The sequence below is a fragment of the Schistocerca serialis genome, chromosome 12, assembly GCF_023864345.2.
Source record: "Schistocerca serialis cubense isolate TAMUIC-IGC-003099 chromosome 12, iqSchSeri2.2, whole genome shotgun sequence".
In the NCBI taxonomy this organism is placed as follows: domain Eukaryota; kingdom Metazoa; phylum Arthropoda; class Insecta; order Orthoptera; family Acrididae; genus Schistocerca; species Schistocerca serialis.
The window spans coordinates 17000226-17023154 of NC_064649.1; the positions used below are offsets into that span (position 1 = coordinate 17000226).

Genomic DNA, 22929 nt, shown 5'->3' on the forward strand with positions numbered 1-22929 from the left:
AGATGATGTTGATGTATGGGATGATGTGGATCCTTAGAGTTCGGTTGTTAAATTACACTGACGTTATTCTCCCCCATGTACGTATTTGATACAGATGGTGTTGATGTTTATTAAGTCTTTCCACATGTGGACTGGTGAGTTGATTTGAATGTCACATCTGTTGTGACATGTTGCATAGGGGTTATCCGAATGCTGCAGATCATGTACACTACTGGCCATTAAAATTGCTACACCACGAAGATGACGTGCTACAGACGCGAAATTTAACCGACAGGAAGAGGACGCTGTGATATGCAAATGATTAGCTTTTCAGAGCATTTCTCACAAGGTTGGCGCCGGTGGCGACACCTACAACGTGCTGACATGAGGAAAGTTTCCAACCGATTTCTCATACACAAACAGCAGTGGACCGCCGTTGCCTGGTGGAACGTTGTTGTGATGCCTCGTATAAGGAGCAGAAATGCATACCATCACGTTTCCGACTTTCATAAAGGTCGCATTGTAGACTATCGCGATTGCGGTTTATCGTATCGCGACATTGCTGCTCGCGTTGGTTGAGATCCATTGACTGTTAGCAGAATATGGAATCGGTGGGTTCAGGAGGGTAATACAAAACGCCGTGCTGGATACCAACGGCCTCGTATCACTAGCAGTCGAGATGACAGGCATCTTACCCGCATTGCTGTAACGGATCGAGCAGCCACGTCTCGATCCCTGAGTAAACAGGTGGGGGCGTTTGCAAGACCGCAACCATGTGCACGAACAGTTCGACGACGTTTGCAGCAGCATGGATTATCAGCTCGGAGACCACGGCTGCGGTTACCCATGCGCTGCGTCACAGACAGGAGCGCCTGCGACAGCGTAATAAACGACAAACCTGGGTGGACGAATGGCAAAACGTCATTTTTTCGGATGAATCTAGGTTGTGTTTACAGCATCATGATGGTCGCACTCGTGTTTGGCGACATCCCGCTTAACGCACATTGCAAGCGTGTATTCGTCATCGCCATACTGGCGTATCACCCGGCGTGGTGGTATGGGGTGCCATTGGTTACACGTCTCGGTCACCTCTTGTTCGCATTGACGGAATTTTGAACAGTGGACGTTACATTTCAGATGTGTTACGAGCCGTGGCTCTACCCTTCATTCGATCCCTGCGAAACCCTACATTTCAGCAGGATAATGCACGACAGTATGTTGCAGGTCTTGCACGGGCCTTTCTTGATACATAAAATGTGCCCTGTCCAGCACATTCTCCAGATCTGAAAACGTCTGCTTAATGGTGGCCGAGCAACTGGCTCGTCACAATACGCCAGTCACTACTCTTGATGAACTGTAGTAACATGTTGAAGCTGCATGAGCAGCTGTACCTGTACACTCATCCAAGCTCTGTTTGACTCAATGCCCAGGCGTATCAAGGCCGTTATTACGGCCAGAGGTGGTTGTTGTGGGTACTGATTTCTCTGGATGTATGCACCCAAACTGCGTGAAAATGTAATCACATGTCAGTTCTAGTACAATATATTTGTCCGTTGAATACCCGTTTGTTATCTGCATTTCTTCTTGGTGTAGCAATTTTGATCGCCAGTAGTGTATATTATTTCTAAGTCAACATCCCTTTTTATCAATACATACTAATTGTACAGGGATTAATGAGGCATCTTTAAAAAGGCTTTTCAATCTGCTTCTGACATTGCATACAACATAAATGAGACTTTTAAGTATCATAGGCAAAAGGGTTTCATGGATGTCCAGTTTCATACTCATATTTTAAGATTTCAACTTATTATTTACAAATAACGGACTCCCTTTCCATATTATCTTATTACAAATACCGTCATATTTGTTTTACAGTACTTGCTAACTGAATAATTTGTATACACCATTGTCATAGATAATAGCTGTGACCACTGGGTTAGTTCACTATCTCTGCCCGTCCTACAGGTTGACTTTTGTAAACGAATAAACTTCCCGAAACGACAAACATGTCTGTCATTGTAGCCTTTAATTGTTATTTACCTGTTGCTACTACCGCCTAACGTGCTTATTGTAACTGAGATTGCTTGTCGAGTTAAAGTTATAGGTTATGTGGCCGTACTGACAGTCCATGGTCTCTGCCCGTCGTACAAACCGGGACAAACATTCCGAATGCGGAACACATTTTTGGACACATGGAAATTAATTTACAGGAATGTGTAACAAATTCATAATCACTATCTCACGTTTTTTGGTTCATTTTTAAAAGTATTTTATTTTCATTTCCACAACTACCCTTATCCCAACAGCTACACTTATTCCAAATTCTGTCATTATTTAAAACTATAAAAATGCGAAAGTCTGGCATCGGTCCCCTGGTAAACTGAAAACTGTACAGTCAATAAGGACAATGTCTTCTTTTGGGAAGCGTCCTAGTGATGAAGATGTAAGGGTATTATGCCAACTCAAGGGAAAAACTAAAACGGGTCCTGGAATAAATGAAGTTATACAGTGTGTTACAAAAAGGTACGGCCAAACTTTCAGGAAAAATTCCTCACACACAAATAAAGAAAAGACGTTATGTGGACATGTGTCCGGAAACGCTTAATTTCCATGTTAGACCTCATTTTAGTTTCGTCAGTATGTACTGTACTTATCATGATTTCAAACGGGATACTCTACCTGTGCTGCTAGAACATGTGCCTTTACAAGTACGACACAACATGTGGTTCATGCACGATGGAGCTCCTGCACATTTCAGTCGAAGTGTTCGTAAGCTTCTCAACAACAGATTCGGTGACCGACGGATTGGTAGAGGCGAACCAATTCCATGGCCTCCACGCTCTCCTGACCTCAACCCTCTTGACTTTCATTTACGGGGGCATATGAAAGCTCTTGTCTACGCAACCCCGGTACCAAATGTAGAGACTCTTCGTGCTCGTATTGTGGACGGCTGTGATACAATACGCCATTCTCCAGGGCTGCATCAGCTCATCAGGGATTCCATGCGACGAAGGGTGGATGCATATATCCTCGCTAACGGAGGACATTTTGAACATTTCCTGTAACAAAGTGTTTGAAGTCACGCTGGTACGATCTGTTGCTGTGTGTGTCCATTCCATGATTAATGTGATTTGAAGAGAAGTAATAAAATGAGCTCTAACATGGAAAGTAAGCGTTTCCGGACACATGTCCACATAACATATTTTCTTTCTTTGTGTGTGAGGAATGTTTCCTGAAAGTTTGTCCGTACCTTTTTGTAACAACCTGTACAGTAAGACTCAAGTTTCCGTGTTGCTTCAAAAAGTTTCGTTCACAGCCACGGGATTACTTAATGCTAATCCCTATCAAGTATAACGTCGTCATTAAAACACGACGTGTATTTGGGAGGAAGTGATATGTATCATCAGTTGTCTTAGAACGTACACTGCCGAAATCTTACGACAAATCAAATCATTGCTTGATGCACAAGGCCTTTCTTCCAGCGCCTCTCACCGCAGATTAATGAGTATTTCTGCACTCCGTTATTCAGGTACTACTCTGACGGAAACTTCTCTTGATAAGGGGCTGAGCCGCGAGTCGTATCCGGGCGGTCTATTGCGCCTTGCCACGGTTCGCGCGGCTCCTCTCGTCAGAGGTTCGTGCCCTCCCTCGGGCATGGGCTGTCCGTAGCCTAAGTTGCTTTAAGTACGGTAGTGTGTAAGCCTAGGGACCGATGACCTCAGCAGTTTGGTATTATAGGAACTTACCACAAAGAAAAAGACATCGGGTGAGTGATAGAAATATGAACGTCTTACTTCGAGCACGAAATTGGTTCCGTTCGCCGATGACATTGTAATTCTGTCAGAGACAGCAAAGGACTTGGAAGAGCAGTTGAACGGAATGGACAGTGTCTTGAAAGGAGGGTATAAAATGAATATCAACTAAAGCAAAACAAGGATAATGAAATGTAGTCGAATTAAGTCGGGTGATGCTGAGGGAATTACATTAGGAAATGAGACACTTAAAGTAGTAAAGGAGTTTTGCTATTTGGGGAGCAAAATAACTGATGATGGTCGAAGTAGAGAGGAGATAAAATATAGACTGGCAATGGCAAGGAAAGCGTTTCTGAAGAAGAGAAATTTGTTAACATCGAGCATAGATTTAAGTGTCAGGAAGTCGTTTCTGAAAGTATTTGTATGGAGTGTAGCCATGTATGGAAGTGAAACATGGACGAAGAAAAGTTTGGACAAGAACAGAATAGAAGCTTCCGAAATGTGGTGCTACAGAAGAATGCTGAAGATTAGACATCACACAACTAATGAGGAGGCATTGAATAGAATTGGGGAGAAGAGGAGTTTGTGGCACAACTTGACTAGAAGAAGGGGTCGGTTGGTAGGACATGTTCTGAGGCATCAAGGGATCACCAATTTAGTACTGGAGGGCAGCTTGGAGGGTAAAAATCGTAGAGGGAGACCAAGAGATGAATACACTAAGCAGATTCAGAAGGATGTAGGTTGCAGTAGGGAGTAGAGATGAAGAAGCTTGCACAGGATAGGGTAGCATGGAGAGCGGCATCAAACCAGTCTCAGGACTGAAGACCACAAAAACAACAACAACAACCTTCCTTCCTGTGAATTAGTCTGACAACTTTCTCCTGTGCAGCCTAGATCTACGTAGTCGTCTCACCGTAAATAGCTCGACATGGATACTCTTATATCTTTTTTGCGTCACGGAAAAAATGATAGATCGCTAATACCCTAATCAATTAATATACTGTCCGAAGAAAAAAAGTGAAGGACCGAGAAGGGGAACGAAATGAAACATCACGGGTTGAGACGGTATGTTATGTTACCACAGTGAGTACAAACTCGAGTAAAATGTACAAAGAACTTACAGTAGGAGCCAACTTATCAGTATGGCGTTGCACACATTCTGGCGTGCATGCTTGCAGAGGCTCAGTTGGGAAGAGTGTCATAGAGCCATTGTGTCCTCTCCTGAGAGAAGCTGGCACACACTTGGTGAAACTGGTCCTTGATATCGCGGATACTGGCATTGGGATGAAATTGATGTCGGAGCTTGTCTCAGAAGCGACAGCCGCGAAAGTACATCGTCACATAAGTAGTTCATAAAGATACGTGTCACGTGTGGACAAGCATTGTTTTGCTGAAAATTGGCACCACAATACTATCGCTTGAGAGTTGCAGCACGAGGGCACAGGATGCGTATCATGTCGTTTCTGGAAACCCAGAATCTACTCTGTAGGAATCAACATGGATTCCGGAAACAGCGATCGTGTGAGACCCAACACGCTTTATTTGTTCATGAGACCCAGAAAATATTAGATACAGTCTCCCAGGTAGATGCCATTTTCCTTGACTTCCGGCAGGCGTTCGATACAGTTCCGCATTGTCGCCTGATAAACAAAGTAAGAGCCTTCGGAATATCAGACCAGCTGTGTGGCTGGATTGAAGAGTTTTTAGCAAACAGAGCACAGCATGTTGTTCTCAATGGAGAGACGTCTACAGACGTTAAAGTAACCTCTGGCGTGCCACAGGAGAGTGTTATGGACCATTGCTTTTCACAATATATATATAAATCACCTAGTAGATAGTGTCGGAAGTTCCATGCGGCTTTTCGCGGATGATGCTGTAGTATACAGAGAAGTTGCAGCATTAGAAAGTTGCAGCGAAATGCAGGAAGATCTGCAGCGGATAGGCACTTGGTGCAGGGAGTGGCAACTGACCCTTAACATAGACAAATGTAATGTATTGCGAATACTAAGAAAGAAGGATCCTTTATTGTATGCTTATATGATAGCGGAACAAACACTGGTAGCAGTTACTTCTGTAAAATTTCTGGGAATATGCGTACGGAACGATTTGAAGTGGAGTGATCATATAAAATTAATTGTTGGTAAGGCGGGTGCTAGGTTGAGATTCATTGGGAGAGTTCTTAGAAAATGTAGTCCATGAACAAAGGAGGTGTCTTACAAAACACTCGTCTGACCTATACTTGAGTATTGCTCGTCAGTGTGGGATCCGTACCAGGTCGGGTTGACAGAGGGGATAGAGAAGATCCAAAGAAGGTCGGCGCGTTTCGTCACAGGGTTATTTGGTAACCGTGATAGCGTTACGGAGATGTTTAGCAAACTCAAGTGGCAGACTCTGCAAGAGAGGCGCTCTGCATCGCGGTGTAGCTTTCTGTCCAGGTTTCGAGAGGGTGCGTTTGTCGATAAGGTATCGAATATATTGCTTCCCCCTACTTATACCTCCCGAGGAGATCACGAATGTAAAATTAGAGAGATTCGAGCGCGCACGGAGGCTTTCCGGCAGTCGTTCTTCCCGCGAACCATACGCGACTGGAACAAAAAAGGGAGGTAATGACAGTGGCACGTAAAGTGCCCTCCGTCACACACTGTTGGGTGGCTTGGGGAGTATATATGTAAAGTAGATGTAGATGCCCGTGACGTACTGTCGTGTCGTTAGAGATCTATCAATCGCTAACAGACCTGAGCTTACGTCATAGCCATCTGTGTTGTGCTGTTAACGGCAGCACACGCAGGGGGCGGTAATTCCCCAATACTGGTGCTGCTAGTCTTCGACCAAAGGTGCTGTATGACACAGAATGTTGCAGGGAATCTATTACTTGTGCAGATGTGAAGGGGTTACGATGCGCTTGGAGCACATCTGGCGATCGTACTTTGTGGCGGTCAGACGTCGGAACCTCGACGACGAGTATACCTGACCTTAACGTTGCCATGCCATCCAACATCTGACTACTGTCACATGAGAATGCTCCACAAATCTCGCTACTGCATGATTCGGCTATTCGGCCAAATAGAGAAGCACAACAAGGCCCGGTCAGGTGCCATTAACGCTGTCTACATCTACATCTACAACTACATACATACTCCGCAATCCACCATACGGTGCGTGGCAGAGGGTACCTCGTACCACAACTAGCATCTTCTCTCCATGTTCTACTCCCAAACAGAACGAGGGAAAAATGACTGTCTGTATGCCTCTGTATGAGCCCTAATCTCTCTTATCTTTGTGGTCTTTCCGCGAAATATAAGTTGGCGGCACTAAAATTGTACTGCAGTCAGCCTCAAATGCTGGTTCTCTAAATTTCCTCAGTAGCGGTCCACGAAAAGAACGCCTCCTTTCCTCCAGAGACTCCCACCCGACTTCCTGAAGCATTTCCGTAACACTCGCGTGATGATCAAACCTACCAGTAACAAATCTAGCAGCCCGCCTCTGAATTGCTTCTATGTCCTCCCTCAATCCGACCTGATAGGGATCCCAAACGCTCGAGCAGTACTCAAGAATAGGTCGTATTATTTTATAAGCGGTCTCCTTTACAGATGAACCACATCTTCCCAAAATTCTATCAATGAACCGAAGATGACTATCCGCCTTCCCCAGAACTACCATTACATGCTTGTCCCACTTCATATCGCTCTGCAATGTTACACCCAAATACACTCCTGGAAATTGAAATAAGAACACCGTGAATTCACTGTCCCAGGAAGGGGAAACTTTATTGACACATTCCTGGGGTCAGATACATCACATGATCACACTGACAGAACCACAGGCACATAGACACAGGCAACAGAGCATGCACAATGTCGGCACTAGTACAGTGTATATCCACCTTTCGCAGCAATGCAGGCTGCTATTCTCCCATGGAGACGATCGTAGAGATGCTGGATGCAGTCCTGTGGAACGGCTTGCCATGCCATTTCCACCTGGCGCCTCAGTTGGACCAGCGTTCGTGCTGGACGTGCAGACCGCGTGAGACGACGCTTCATCCAGTCCCAAACATGCTCAATGGGGGACAGATCCGGAGATCTTGCTGGCCAGGGTAGTTGACTTACACCTTCTAGAGCACGTTGGGTGGCACGGGATACATGCGGACGTGCATTGTCCTGTTGGAACAGCAAGTTCCCTTGCCGGTCTAGGAATGGTAGAACGATGGGTTCGATGACGGTTTGGATGTACCGTGAACTATTCAGTGTCCCCTCGACGATCACCAGTGGTGTACGGCCAGTGTAGGAGATCGCTCCCCACACCATGATGCCGGGTGTTGGCCCTGTGTGCCTCGGTCGTATGCAGTCCTGATTGTGGCGCTCACCTGCACGGCGCCAAACACGCATACGACCATCATTGGCACCAAGGCAGAAGCGACTCTCATCGCTGAAGACGACACGTCTCCATTCGTCCCTCCATTCACGCCTGTCGCGACACCACTGGAGGCGGGCTGCACGATGTTGGGGCGTGAGCGGAAGACGGCCTAACGGTGTGCGGGACCATAGCCCAGCTTCATGGAGACGGTTGCGAATGGTCCTCGCCGATACCCCAGGAGCAACAGTATCCCTAATTTGCTGGGAAGTGGCGGTGCGGTCCCCTACGGCACTGCGTAGGATCCTACGGTCTTGGCGTGCATCCGTGCGTCGCTGCGGTCCGGTCCCAGGTCGACGGGCACGTGCACCTTCCGTCGACCACTGGCGACAACATCGATGTACTGTGGAGACCTCACGCCCCACGTGTTGAGCAATTCGGCGGTACGTCCACCCGCCCTCCCGCATGCCCACTATACGCCCTCGCTCAAAGTCCGTCAACTGCACATACGGTTCACGTCCACGCTGTCGCGGCATGCTACCAGTGTTAAAGACTGCGATGGAGCTCCGTATGCCACGGCAAACTGGCTGACACTGACGGCGGCGGTGCACAAATGCTGCGCAGCTAGCGCCATTCGACGGCCAACACCGCGGTTCCTGGTGTGTCCGCTGTGCCGTGCGTGTGATCATTGCTTGTGCAGCCCTCTCGCAGTGTCCGGAGCAAGTATGGTGGGTCTGACACACCGGTGTCAATGTGTTCTTTTTTCCATTTCCAGGAGTGTATTTAATCGACGTGACTGTGCCAAGCGCTACACTACTAATGGAGTATTCAAACATTATGGGATTCTTTTTCCTATTCATCTGCATTAATTTACATTTATCTATATTTACACCAATCACAAATCCTGTCCAAGTCATCTTGTATCCTCCTACAGTCACTCAACAACGACACCTGCCCGTACATCACAGCATCATCAGCAAACAACCGCACATTGCTATCCACCCTATCCAAAAGATTATTTATGTAGATAACAGCGGACCTACCACACTTCCCTGGGGCACTCCAGATGATACCCTCACCTCCGATACGATCATGCTGCCTTTCCGTGTCTCTTACAGTGATCACCCAACACTGACGCTATTCACACCCCTTATACAGAGTTTGTATAAAAAGTAATGAGCTTGAGAATCAAAGCGTATTGTAGATATCGCTACAACCACTTAGTACTCTTCAACGTATGATCCTTGAGAGTCAACAACCCGCTGCATGCGAGACATCCACGCTTCAAACGCTGCCGCGAACCTGAGTCTGGGATGGCCTTCAGAGTCCTCGTAGTGGCGGCTTGGACCTCCTCCAGGGACCCATGATAGTGTCCTTTCAGGGAAGTGATTGGTTTGGGGCACAAAAACAAGACTGTCGTGGTCACGTCGAGACTGTAGGGTGGGGGGGGGGGGGGCTGGGCGATCGTTGAATCCGTTTCTTAGCCATCATCAAGCAGATGTGACTCGGCGTGTAGTCATGATGCAGCTTCCAGTCATTGGCGAGGGCAAGCCTCACGCGATGGATCCTGCCTTTCAGTCTCTTGAGCACTTCACAATACAACGCACTGTTGACAGTTTGGCTTCGGGGGACATACTCATGGCGAACGACGCCCCTGACGTCGAAAAATACGATCAGCATGGGTTTCACCTTCGATTTGCTCATGCCAGCCAATTTGGGACGTGGGGATGCTGCGGTGTGCCATTCGGCACTCACGCGCATTGTCTCCGTGTCGTGGTGAAACACACGGGATTCGTCTGCGGTGATGTTATCTAAAAATTCCAGATCAGTTGCAAGGCTCTGGAGATTGTTTGGCAGGCGTTCACACGTGCTTGCTTTTGAACGTCTGGCAAGATCTTCGGGACCATCTCGTCGCAGATCTTCCTCATGGACAATTCTTTGGTGATGATGTTGTGCACTGTCATTGTGGTGTCACCGCCAGACACCACACTTGCTAGGTGGTAGCCTTTAAATCAGCCGCGGTCCGTTAGTATACGTCGGACCCGCTTGTCGCCACTATCAGTGATTGCAGACCGGACGCCGCCGCACGGCATGTCTAGTCTAGAGAGACTCCCTAGCACTCGCTCCAGTTGTACAGCCGACTTTGCTAGCGATGATTCACTGACTACATACGCTCTCATTTGCAGAGACGACAGTTTAGCATAGCCTCCAGCTACGTCATTTGCTACGACCTAGCAAGGCGCCATATTCAGTTACTATAAGAACTACCTTCAAGAATGTACTCTGAACAGATAATATTGTGACTCATGTACCGTCAAGAGCGACGTTCATCATCACGTCAGTATAGTTATTCCCTCCTCGTGCCAGCCTGCGTGAGCTAAACCGCGTGCATTTCGGCCTCCACTCGTAACACGGTGTTGGCTCTTCTGCTAACACAAAAGTCGTTTTATCGAGTCCGAGGTCGCCTGCTATCATCCTGACACTCATCCGACGGTCGGCGCTCAATAAACCTCGAATACGGTCGATTTTTTTCGTCAGTTTTGCTGGTTGATTGGCGTTCCGAGCGGTCCTCGTCCTCAACGCCGATGACTTTGCGACGTGTCTACCCAACGCACGATGCTGCTGAGACAAGAGCCCGCAGGCGACTGGCACGACGCGCGTTTTCGGCCATATAACACCCCCCCCCCCCCCCGGGAGAGCGCGCACTGCGGATTACAGTCGCGTCAGTAAAAAATCAGTCCCACTACTTTTTATAGAAACCCTGTATGTCCTATCAGACCTGGTAGCAACACTAACCAAGAAACGACGATAATGCAGTCTTGGTTGGGACTCTAATCATTTACGTGCAGAAATACTCATTAATCTGTGGTTAGAGATGCTGGAAGAAAGGCCTTGTGCATCAAGCAATGATTTGATTTGTCGTAAGATTTCGGCAGTGTACATTCTAAGACAACCGATGATACATATCACTTCCTCCCACGTACACGTCGCGTACGTGTACAACGGTCATAGACAACAACTGGCCAAGTCTTGTGGCTGGTTAAATTTTTATGACATTGCACTGTCTGTGTTATTCTGATTACAATGCAAAGTTCCTTTCAGGCACTGCGGCTACTACAATGCCTGATCTGTACGGCGACTACAGCCGTTATGAAATACATCAAATGAATGCGAATAAGGCAACAATCGGCTGTAGTATGGAATGACGACAATGAAAATTTGTACCAGATCGATACTCGAACCCGGGTTTCCCGCTTATCGTTTAGGTATCCGTGCACGACTCACGGCCCGACCCAAACTTCCATATGTCGTCAACCACACGCCTACGACTTGTACTCATGCATCCATTATGTGCATTTCCGTACAGGTCAGACGTGGTACTTGAAAGTCGCTTGCCTGCTTTCGGCAATACCTGTGTTATTCTGATTGCAACGCATGGTTGGGTTGGGTTGTTTGGGGGAAGAGACCAAACAGCGAGGCCATCGGTCTCATCGGGTTATGGAAGGACGGGGAAGGAAGTCGGCTGTGCCCTTTCAAAGGAACCATCCCAGCATTTTCCTGGAGCGATTTAGGGAAATCACGGAAAACCTAAATCAGGATGGCCGGACGCGGGATTGAACCGTCGTCCTCCCGAATGCGAGTCCAGTGTGCTAACCACTGCTTCACTTCGCTCGGTCTACAACGCATGTATGCATGCATGTCCAAAGGAACAGGCACTGTGGCGAGTGCAACTCCTGATCTGTACTGGAATATACAGGGTGATTCAAAAAGAATACCACAACTATAAAAATGTGTATTTAATGAAAGAAACATAATATAACCTTCTGTTATACATCATTACAAAGAGTATTTAAAAAGGTTTTTTTCACTCAAAAACAAGTTCAGAGATGTTCAATATGGCCCCCTCCACACTCGAGCAATATCAACCCGATACTCCAACTCATTCCACACTCTCTGTAGCATATCAGGCGTAACAGTTTGGATAGCTGCTGTTATTTCTCGTTTCAAATCATCAATGGTGGCTGGGAGAGGTGGCCGAAACACCATATCCTTAACATACCCCCATAAGAAAAAATCGCAGGGAGTAAGATCAGGGCTTCTTGGAGGCCAGTGATGAAGTGCTCTGTCACGGGCTGCCTGGCGGCCGATCCATCGCCTCGGGTAGTTGACGTTCAAGTAGTTACGGACAGATAAGTGCCAATGTGGTGGCGCTCCATCCTGCTGAAATATGAATTGTTGTGCTTCTTGTTCGAGCTGAGGGAACAGCCAATTCTCTAACATCTGCAGATACTGTAGTCCAGTTACAGTAGCACCTTCGAAGAAAAAGGGACCAAAAACTTTATTGGCTGAAATGGCACAGAAAACGTTCACCTTAGGCGAGTCACGTTCATACTGAGTTGTTTCCCGCGGATTCTCAGTGCCCCATATACAGACATTGTGACGGTTGACTTTCCCATTAGTGTGGAAAGTTGCTTCATCACTAAACACAATCTTTGAAACGAAAGATTCATCTGTTTCCATTAGAGCAAGGATAAAATCACAGAAATCGATTCTTTTAATCTTATAAGCTGCAGACAGTGCTTGAACCAATTTCAGACGATAAGGTTTCATAACTAACCTTTTTCGTAGGACTCTCCATACAGTTGATTGTGGAATTTGCAGCTCTCTGCTAGCTCTGCGAGTCGATTTTCCTGGGCTGCGTACAAATGCTTGCTGGATGAGTGCTACATTTTCATCACTCGTTCTCGGCCGTCCAGAACTTTTCCCTTTGCACAAACACCCATTCTGTGTAAACTGTTTATACCAACGTTTAATACACCACCTATCAGGAGGTTTAACACCATACTTCGTTCGAAATGCACGCTGAACAACTGTCGTCGATTCACTTCTGCCGTACTCAATAACACAAAAAGCTTTCTGTTGAGCGGTCGCCATCTTAGCATCAACTGACGCTGACGCCTAGTCAACAGCGCCTCAAGCGAACAAATGTACAACTAAATGAAACTTTATAGCTCCCTTAATTCGCCGACAGATAGTGCTTAGCTCTGCCTTTTGTCGTTGCAGAGTTTTAAATTCCTAAAGTTGTGGTATTCTTTTTGAATCACCCTGTACATAATGGATGTACTAGTACAGGCCGTTGACGCATGACTGACGACATATGGCAGTTTGATGCGGCCATGAACCGATGTTCGGATAGCGAAATGGTATGGCGACCGCACGCGATAGGCGGAAAATCCGGGTTGGAGTACCGGTCCGGCACCAGTTTTCACTGTTGTCATTCCATTCTACAGCTGATGGTTGTCCTTATTCGCAATTGCGAGTTCATTTAATGCACACATTTTTTGTCGGGCAGTGTGAAACAAATGTAGGATCTTGAATGACATTTACGTTAAAATGAACAGTGAAGATAGCAATAATATTTGTTTATTCACTGGTTTCCGGTTATGTAAATGCCACCTTCAGAATTTTTGGCCCCCTGTGGCTGTTGGCGGCGGCTCTCTGGTTTTCTCGCGACACCACGATCGTACACTCGAAGAGCCGCCAGCACTATCCATAGGGGGCAAAAAATTCTGAAGATGGCATTTACAGAAGCCGAAACCAGTGAATAAACAAATATTATTGCGATCTCGACCGCTCACTTTAACTTAAATATAGCATCAGGTCGCTGCTCTCCATAGACTACATTGTCTACATTTATGACCTTGACTGTTACTTTTTAATTTCTGTACGAAGTACTGTCACTGAATTCCTTCATAACGTCGCAAATCCCTTAGGCAGAATAACTGTCGCTGTTGTTTCCTTGATGACCTAGAGCTCCAGTTCTGTGCGGTAAAGAACCTGTAGTATTTGCATATCTGGGGTTTCTTTGTATTGTTGATATGTTGCAGACATTTATGTGTAAGACACTTATATTTTTATCGTCAGCGGGATATTTATTGTGCGCGGATTGCTTGTTCTTCTTTGAGACATACTTGACTCCTACCATACCCATCATCGTGTCCCTCTTGCCCTACTTTAGCCAACGTCCACTCACTCAACTTTTTTTGCTTCTCCGTTCCGAGATCTTTCTGTGTCTATACTCTCATTCCTTTGGCTTCTCATCGCCAGTAACTTTAATGGCATTAACAGCAACACGTCGCGGCTGCCACGCTAAAAGCATTCTGCGCAGTGTGATGTATCTTGTCTCCTCAGAACTTTCGTACTTCAATTGAAATGTTCGGTTCCATATAAATTTGGGGCTGATTTGAGTTAATTTTTGTACTTACATTATATATACCACATCTGAAGATGATTTTACATACAATTGTTCATCAAAAATCTAATAATATAATTTAATTTTTCATATCGACCCATTTAGCAACATCGATCTTGAGCCATGAACATTAATAATCACAATTGTTAATTTAAATGAATAAAAAACCACTTTACGGTGAAACTAATATTATTATGCTTTAGTTTACATGTAAACAAAATTTATGTTTTCATCTCTAATGTTTCTAATTTTACTGTCAACAGTTTAATCGAGAATTACGCTTTTTATAGTGTCAAAATTTGCAACCTTCATTATTAATTATTAGGCACATAAATCCTTACATAAATAGTTATTTCCAGAAAACATTATGCAAATTATACCTGAAAAGCAATTTCAATTAAGACAGGCACAATAAAATTCATTTGAACTACATCCTATTCTAGAAGGACAGTTATAGAAATTTTAGGCACCAAACGCACCATAGTAGTTTCAGTTACTGTAGAGGTTGATCAATGTAATCACGAAGTTCTTTGTTTCGTGTTGAAATGTTGTACAATACATTTACTTGTTAAGTAAATGCATTGAGCAACATTTCAACACAAGGTCTCAAGTATTTATGAATAAATACTGATGATGTTAAAAAGCAACATTATACCAGCGACTTTTACTGAAACGTAAATCTTTGACCTATTAACTGGAAAGCATAAACAGGAACCGACATCCTAAATAACGAGACAGCCATAGGAAGATAAGTAACATTTATCTGACAATCTAATGTTTCTGCCCTTATTATTTTAACAGTGACGGCTCTAAAATAGTTTAACGTAGGACATTTACTTTCTGCACATCACGAGCATTTTGATAGTAAGTTTTATGTAACGTTACAGCAATAGCTATCTGTGCTTACACTGCGTGGTAACAACTGCAGCTTGGCTATAACTAGTCATGTGACCAACTTTAATTCTGCATTCGGTCAGGGCTGCGGCTCACTTTGAAATACACGAGTAAGCAAAACTTACTGACGGAAGTACCACGATTCATTATGGTGTCATGGGCATTACAAAATGCGGGGCATGGGCCTTATAATACAGTATGTATCACCACGGACGACAATGCATGGTGTGCAGTGCGCTTCTGCGTTGGCCACAAGGCTGGTGGGGAGTCTTTGTGATGGCCGTTCGATTCCTCCACCTCCGCGGTTGACAACTGCTGGATCGTCATTGGTCCTTGTGGTCGTGATACAGTACGTCTCCCAAACGCATCCCTCAAGCGCTTGATGGGATTTAAGTCGGGAAGCTGTGGAGAAGGGGGGGGGGGGGGGGATGGAAAGACCAGTCTATTCGCCGAATATCCTCTCGTCCCACGACCTTGAAACGTCCCCTTAGAAAAATTTATGAATGACTGTGCTGATAAACCTCTTACATTATTTGCTTTTCAAACAGCTGAGCAAAACTGAACGTACTCAGACATTACTCTCTTACTTATTCTGAGCAACACTAAACTGACACACAATATTTTTAGCGCAACGCAATCTGACTTTCAATAATCCCTACAAAAGAATGGCCCTGACTAATATTAACCTATACCTTTCACAAATCACTTACCTCACAAAAATCTTCGTTACTTGAACTACTGGCAGCTAAATAAAAGATTCTAGCTACTGAAGTCACTAACTACTGAAGTCACTAACTACTGATAGGCATAGTTAGCAAATGAAAGATTTTGATAAAGAACAAACAATGTCTTTACCTTAATAGTGTTCAAAAGTCATAGTATATATATCAGTTCATGGGATCCAGTCTTACAAATTTACTGTCTCTGATGAACACACGTCCAGATCATCCGCCATCTCTCTCCCCACATCCACCACTGCTGGCGGCTCACCTCCAACTGCGCAACGCTACGCGCTGTTAACAGCCAACTGCCCAACACTACAATAGCAAATTTCAACAATTGAAACCAGCTACAGGCTGCACACAGCACAGTCAGTGATTTTCATATAGAGCGCTACGTGGCGTTACCAACATAAAAACCTAAACAGCCTACTTACAAGCTCCACCACCTGCGCTGATCGATGCTGCCTCGCACTGTCATCGATAAAAAAAAATGAAGTCCGTTTCGAATGACAAGAGGCACACGGGCTTGAGTACAGTATCACAACAACGCCGACTGGTCAGCGAATCGTGTTGAAAGGTCCGGAGCTCAGTACGTCGATGCAACATAAAGCCTCTCCACACCCAAGTACCCGGACCACCAAAACGATAATGTTCGAAAATGTTTGTGGGTGTATTAATTGTTACCACCTCCCGCCATACAAGGTTACGTTCAGAACTGTCGCACATGGTCGTTTTGGTGGTCCAGTGTTACAGCGTGTAGAAGGATAATATTGCGTGTGCGTACTGATCTCTAGGTCACTGAACACAGTTCGCTAACTGGTCACTGAGGCTTTTTGCGGATAATGCTGTGATATATCGAGAGGTTGTGACAATGGAAAATTGTACTGAAATGCAGGAGGATCTGCAGCGAATTCACGCATGGTGTAGGGAATGGCAATTGAATCTCAATGTAGACAAGTGTTATGTGTTGCGAATACATAGAAAGAAAGATCCCTTGTCATTTAGCTACAATATAGCAGGTCAGCAACTGGAAGCAGTTAATTCCATAAATTATCTGGGAGTACGCATTAGGAGTGATTTAAAATGGAATGATCATATAAAGTTGATCGTCGATAAAGCAAATGCCAGACTGAGATTCATTGGAAGGATCCTAAGGAAATGCAAGCCGAAAACAAAGGAAGTAGGTTACAGTACGCTTGTTCGCCCACTGCTTGAATACTGCTCAGCAGTGTGGGATCCGTACCAGATAGGGTTGACAGAAGAGATAGAGAAGATCCAACGCAGAGCAGCGCGCTTCGTTACAGGATCATTTAGTAATCGCGAAAGCGTTACGGCGATGATACATAAACTCCAGTGGAAGACTCTGCAGGAGAGACGCTCAGTAGCTCGGTACGGGCTTTTGTTGAAGTTTCGAGAACATACCTTCACCGAGGAGTCAAGCAGTATATTGCTCCCTGCTACGTATATCTCGCGAAGAGACCATGAGGATAAAATCAGAGAGATTAGAGCCCACACAGAGGCATACCGACAATCCGAGACTGGAATAGAAGGGAGAACCGATAGAGGTACTCAAGGTACCCTCCGCCACACACCGTCAGGTGGCTTGCGGAGTATGGGTGTAGATGTAGATCGTTATCACGACACTGTACTACTTCCCCGTGTGCGTCTTTCCAGGGGTGCATTCGGCCCTGACTTGCTTTTTATGAATGAGAATGCGCGACTGCATCTAACGACGCAGGTGGAGCTTCTGGAATGTTGGACGAATGGACTGGCTTGTCCTCGCTCCTGACTTAAATCCCGTACAGCAGCTGTGGGGTGCGTTGGGGAGTGGTTCTGCACCAGGTCCACATTCACCAACGACCGTACCGAGTTGTCAGCCGAGCTGTTTGGGGAATGGAACGCCCTGCCTCAGAACTTCTTACCAGTCATGTGGTTAGCATGGGAGCACTTTACAGAGCATGCATTGCTAACCCGTGGTGATCACACAACTATGTCCCGCTGCTTGTAATGTCCAGGGGACCATCGTGAATGGCGGTGAGTTCAGTCTAATTATTTTCTTTGAGTAAAAGTGTCGTATGTGTTCGTCTCCTGACGTGTTCTTTCAGTTCTTTCTATGTATAGTCCAAGTTTCATCGAGCAGAGGCACGTCATTCGAAAATAACTATCGTCCTTATGTTTTGCAAGATTTTTACGGTTTTATGCGTTAAAAGACAATGAACATCTTTAAAAAATAATTTTCCAAACTTTTGTGACACACCCTGTACATTAAGTAACCAAATTTTTATATTTTAAGACCGTAGTGCTGAGAAGCCATTACTGAAGGAACATACAGGGTGAGTCAGCGGGATGCTGTTAGAGATTCTGAACACAAAACGTAATGTGAACGTATGTCCCGTTCTTAACGATTTCCGAGCAAACTAATGAAAAGAATGGGCGGCAGGAGAAAGGCAGGTGATCTAATGTTTTGTTTAGTTGTGTACATTTTCTCACAAAGTATGATCAAAAAGTCCGTTGTCAACTGCAAGGAATTTCTCAGCCCTTGTAGACAGCTGATATGTTGCTGTTCAGAGTTCACTGGTACGGAATGTTGTATTCCACGTTTTCGGTTCACTGATGAGTCAGCATTTACACGGAGCGGCGTCAAGAACACGTGAAACTCTACACCCCACTGTGAAAACAAATTTTCAACGATGTTTCTCAGTGAACGTTTGGTGCGTAATTATTAATGACGAACTCGTCACTCCGATTGTTTTAGGTAACCATCGTAATGGACTGCGGTATCTTGATTTCCTTCACAGCGTGTTACCAAAATATTTGGAATATACTCCTTGGGCACCACGACGTCATATGTAGTTTCAGCACGGCCGATGCCTGTTATTTTCAAGCAGTTGTATGTCGGATCCGGTTAAGAAAAGGGCATACGTGGATTAGAAGGTTTCTTAAATTTTTTTTTATTTTTTCTTTTTCTTTTTTGTAAAGGTTCGCCACTCGCCAATAATATAACCCCTCAGAGCATGTAGCCTTCGTCCTGACTCACCCTGCACGTTGTAATATTATTGGGATTTCCGTCATATGAAAGCTGTGAGTACCCTGGGAAAGGCATTCACCTATCTGTATATTAAACGATCAACTTATGAGACCTATTCTTTGAAAGACATTTGTTTTATATAATTTACGGAACTGTAAAGATGCGCATCTAGCGCGGACGCTAATACATCGATTGCGCAGTCAAAGAAACATTTTAACAGAAGCTGAACTGAACGTTGCGCTTCGATCTAAGTAAAAGGTGACAGTATAAACTTTTGTAGATCTTCAGATTCTATCGTACTTCTGCTTGTAATGTGAAAGCGTAAAGAAGGTCGTCTTTAAGCCATAGAAGTGAGCGGTCTTGCCAGCGTGCAGACAACATTATTAATTAATAAAATTCAAGTAATTTATGTTCGAAACTGTAAACCGGCGAGTTATTGTGATGACGGTGTTGAACGGTGCAAGAATTGTCTTGAAGGAAGCAGAAAAGTAATTACTGTAATTTGTGACAAAAACGTGAACCAAGGAGACAGCACAGGGCAGGCTGAAATCTGATCGCACCATACTGTTAGAAAAGTACTCATGTAAGTTATACTGTTTATAAATAACCCCTAATTGCTTGTGAGCATTGTTTGAATATAGGCCTATTTAGTGTTTACCAGATTTTTTATTCTATTCTTTTCCTTTATATTGTTTTTACCTCCATGCCATATTATTTTATAAATGCAAAACAGCCATTAGTACAGCAGAGAATATTGCGGCATCCTGGTCGTAGACAGAAGGCCGCTCCTTGTCTTCTATACAACTCATAGCTGCCCCATTTATTAATGATTTCATTTGCAAATGCAATTTTTTTTATAGTTCATTGTTAAAGGTCCCTTAGGTGATTATAAATTTCATACTGATTACGTAAAGAAATCCGGGTTGTTCTTTTCCAAATAATAGAAGCCTTTGCGTAATCAAAAACTAGCCTCCTTCTGACAGGAGGCGACCAGAAGACGGACGTCTTCGACCGCTTTCGTGTTTCCTGTGGCAAAGCTGTGCCCAACTGGGAACACGACATTCTAGTACGAAACGCAATATGTACATACAGGGTGTTACAAAAAGGTACGGCCAAACTTTCAGGAAACTTTCCTCACACACAAAGAAAGAAAATATGTTATGTGGACATGTGTCCGGAAACGCTTACTTTCCATGTTAGAGCCCATTTTATTACTTCTCTTCAAATCACATTAATCATGGAATGGAAACACACAGCAACAGAACGCACCAGCGTGACTTCAAACACTTTGTTACAGGAAATGTTCAAAATGTCCTCCGTTAGCGAGGATACATGCATCCACTCATCGTCGCATGGAATCCCTGATGCGCTGATGCAGCCCTGGAGAATGGCGTATTGTATCACAGCCGTCCACAATACGAGCACGAAGAGTCTCTACATTTGGTACCGGGGTTGCGTAGACAAGAGCTTTCAAATGCCCCCATAAATGAAAGTCAAGAGGGTTGAGGTCAGGAGAGGGTAGAGGCCACAGAATTGGTCCGCCTCTACCAATCCATCGGTCACCGAATCTGTTGTTGAGAAGCGTACGAACACTTCGATTGAAATGTGCAGGAGCTCCATCGTGCATGAACCACCTGTTGTGTCGTACTTGTAAAGGTACATGTTCTAGCAGCACATGTAGAGTATCCCGTATGAAATCATGATAACGTGCTGCATTGAGCGTAGGTGGAAGAACATGGGGCCCAATCGAGACATCACTAACAATACCTGCGCAAACGTTCACAGAAAATCTGTGTTGATGACGTGATTGCAGAATTGCGTGCGGATTCTCGTCAGCCCACACATGTTGATTGTGAAAATTTACAATTTGATCACGTTGGAATGAAGCCTCATCCGTAAAGAGAACATTTGCACTGAAATGAGGATTGCCACATTGTTGGATGAACTATTCGCAGAAGTGTACCCGTGGAGGCCAATCAGCTGCTGATAGTGCCTGCACACGCTGTACATGGTACGGAAACAACTGGTTCTCCAGTAGCACTCTCCATACAGTGACGTGGTCAGCGTTATCTTGTACAGCAGCAACTTCTCTGACGCTGACATTAGGGTTATCGTCAACTGCACGAAGAATTTCCTCGTCCATTGCAGGTGTCCTCGTCGTTCTAGGTCTTCCCCAGTCGCGAGTCATAGGCTGGAATGTTCCGTGCTCCCTAAGACGCCGATCAGTTGCTTCGAACGTCTTCCTGTCGGGACGCCTTCGTTCTGGAAATCTGTCTCGATACAAACGTACCGCGCCACGGCTATTGCCCCGTGCTAATCCATACATCAAATGGGCATCTGCCAACTCCGCATTTGTAAACATTGCACTGACTGCGAAACCACGTTCGTGATGAACACTATACTGTTGATGCTACGTACTGATGTGCTTGATGCTAGTACTGTAGAGCAATGAGTCGCATGTCAACACAAGCACGGTAGTCAACATTATCTTCCTTCAATTGGGCCAACTGGCGGTGAATCGAGGAAGTACAGTACATACTGACGAAACTAAAATCAGCTCTAACATGGAAATTAAGCGTTTCCGGACACATGTCCACATAACATCTTTTCTTCATTTCTGTGTGAGGAATGTTTCCTGTTTGGCCGTACCCCTTTGTAACACCCTATATATACAGGGCGAGTCACCTAACGTTACCGCTGGATGTATTTCGTAAACCACATCAAATACTGACGAACCGATTCCACAGACCGAACGTGAGGAGAGGGGCTAGTGTAACTGCTTAATACAAACCTTACAAAAATGCACGGAAGTATGTTTTTTAACACAAACCTACGTTTTTTTAAATGGAACCACGTTAGTTTTGTTAGCACATCTGAACATATAAAAAAATACGTAATCAGTGCCGTTTGTTGCATTATAAAATGTTAATTACATCCGGAGATATTGTAACCTAAAGTTGACGCTTGAAACCTCCAACGTTCAGTTGCGTGTTGTAACAAACACGGGCCACGGTCGGCGAGCAGCATCTGCAGGGACATGTTTACGATGACGACCGTGTTTACGAGTGTGGCTGTAGTGCACTGTTGTGGTTTGGTCTAGCTGTCGCAGTGTCCGCATGTAGCGCTTGCTGCTATTGTTATTCTGCATTCGTCTCCGCACGCAGACCAACTGTAGTACACCGTGTTACCAGACGTCTGTGATACTGTAGTGTTTTAGGAACTGTGACCATGGTGTATTCGAACTCTGAAAAGGCGGAGATGATAGTCATCTATGGCGAGTGTCGATGAAATGCAGCTGAAGCCTGCAGGGTGTATGCAGAACGGTACCCGGAAAGAGAGCATCCAACGTGCCGCACATTGCAAAACATCTACCGCCAACTGTATGCAACAGGTATGGTCGTAGCACGCAAACGGGTCCGTAACAGGCCCGTCACAGGAGAAGCGGGTGCAGTTGGTGTGTTAGCTGCTGTTGCCATGAACCCACACATGAGGACACGGGACATTGCGAGAGCCGGTGGACTGAGTCAAAGTAGTGTCATGCGCATACTGCATCGTCACCGCTTTCACCTGTTTCATGTGTCGCTACATCAGCAATTACATGGTGATGACTTTAATCATCGAGTGCAATTCTGTCAATGGGCATTAACGGAGAATGCGTTGCAGTTCTACCTGTTTACCGATGAAGCGGGTTTCACAAACCACGGGGCAGTGAATCTACGGAACATGCATTACTGGTCCGTGGACAATCCTCGCTGGCTCAGACAGGTAGAGCGACAGCGACCGTGGATTGTAAATGTATAGTGCGGAATCATTGGCGACCACCTCACTGGTCCTCACTTCACTGCAGGGGCCCCAACAGCTGCAACATACATCGCGTTTCTACAGAATGATCTGCCAACGTTGCTCGAAAATGTCCCACTGGAAACGTGGTATCAGGATGATGGTGCACCT

At 45.3% G+C, this 22929-nt stretch overlaps 1 protein-coding gene across 4 annotated transcripts in view; it reads right to left on the bottom strand.

The window, feature by feature from the left end:
- The window catches only part of LOC126428105 (uncharacterized), an 857744-nt gene that overhangs the window by 106218 nt on the left and 728597 nt on the right, over positions 1-22929 (bottom strand). The gene's annotated exons all lie outside the window — the stretch shown is intronic.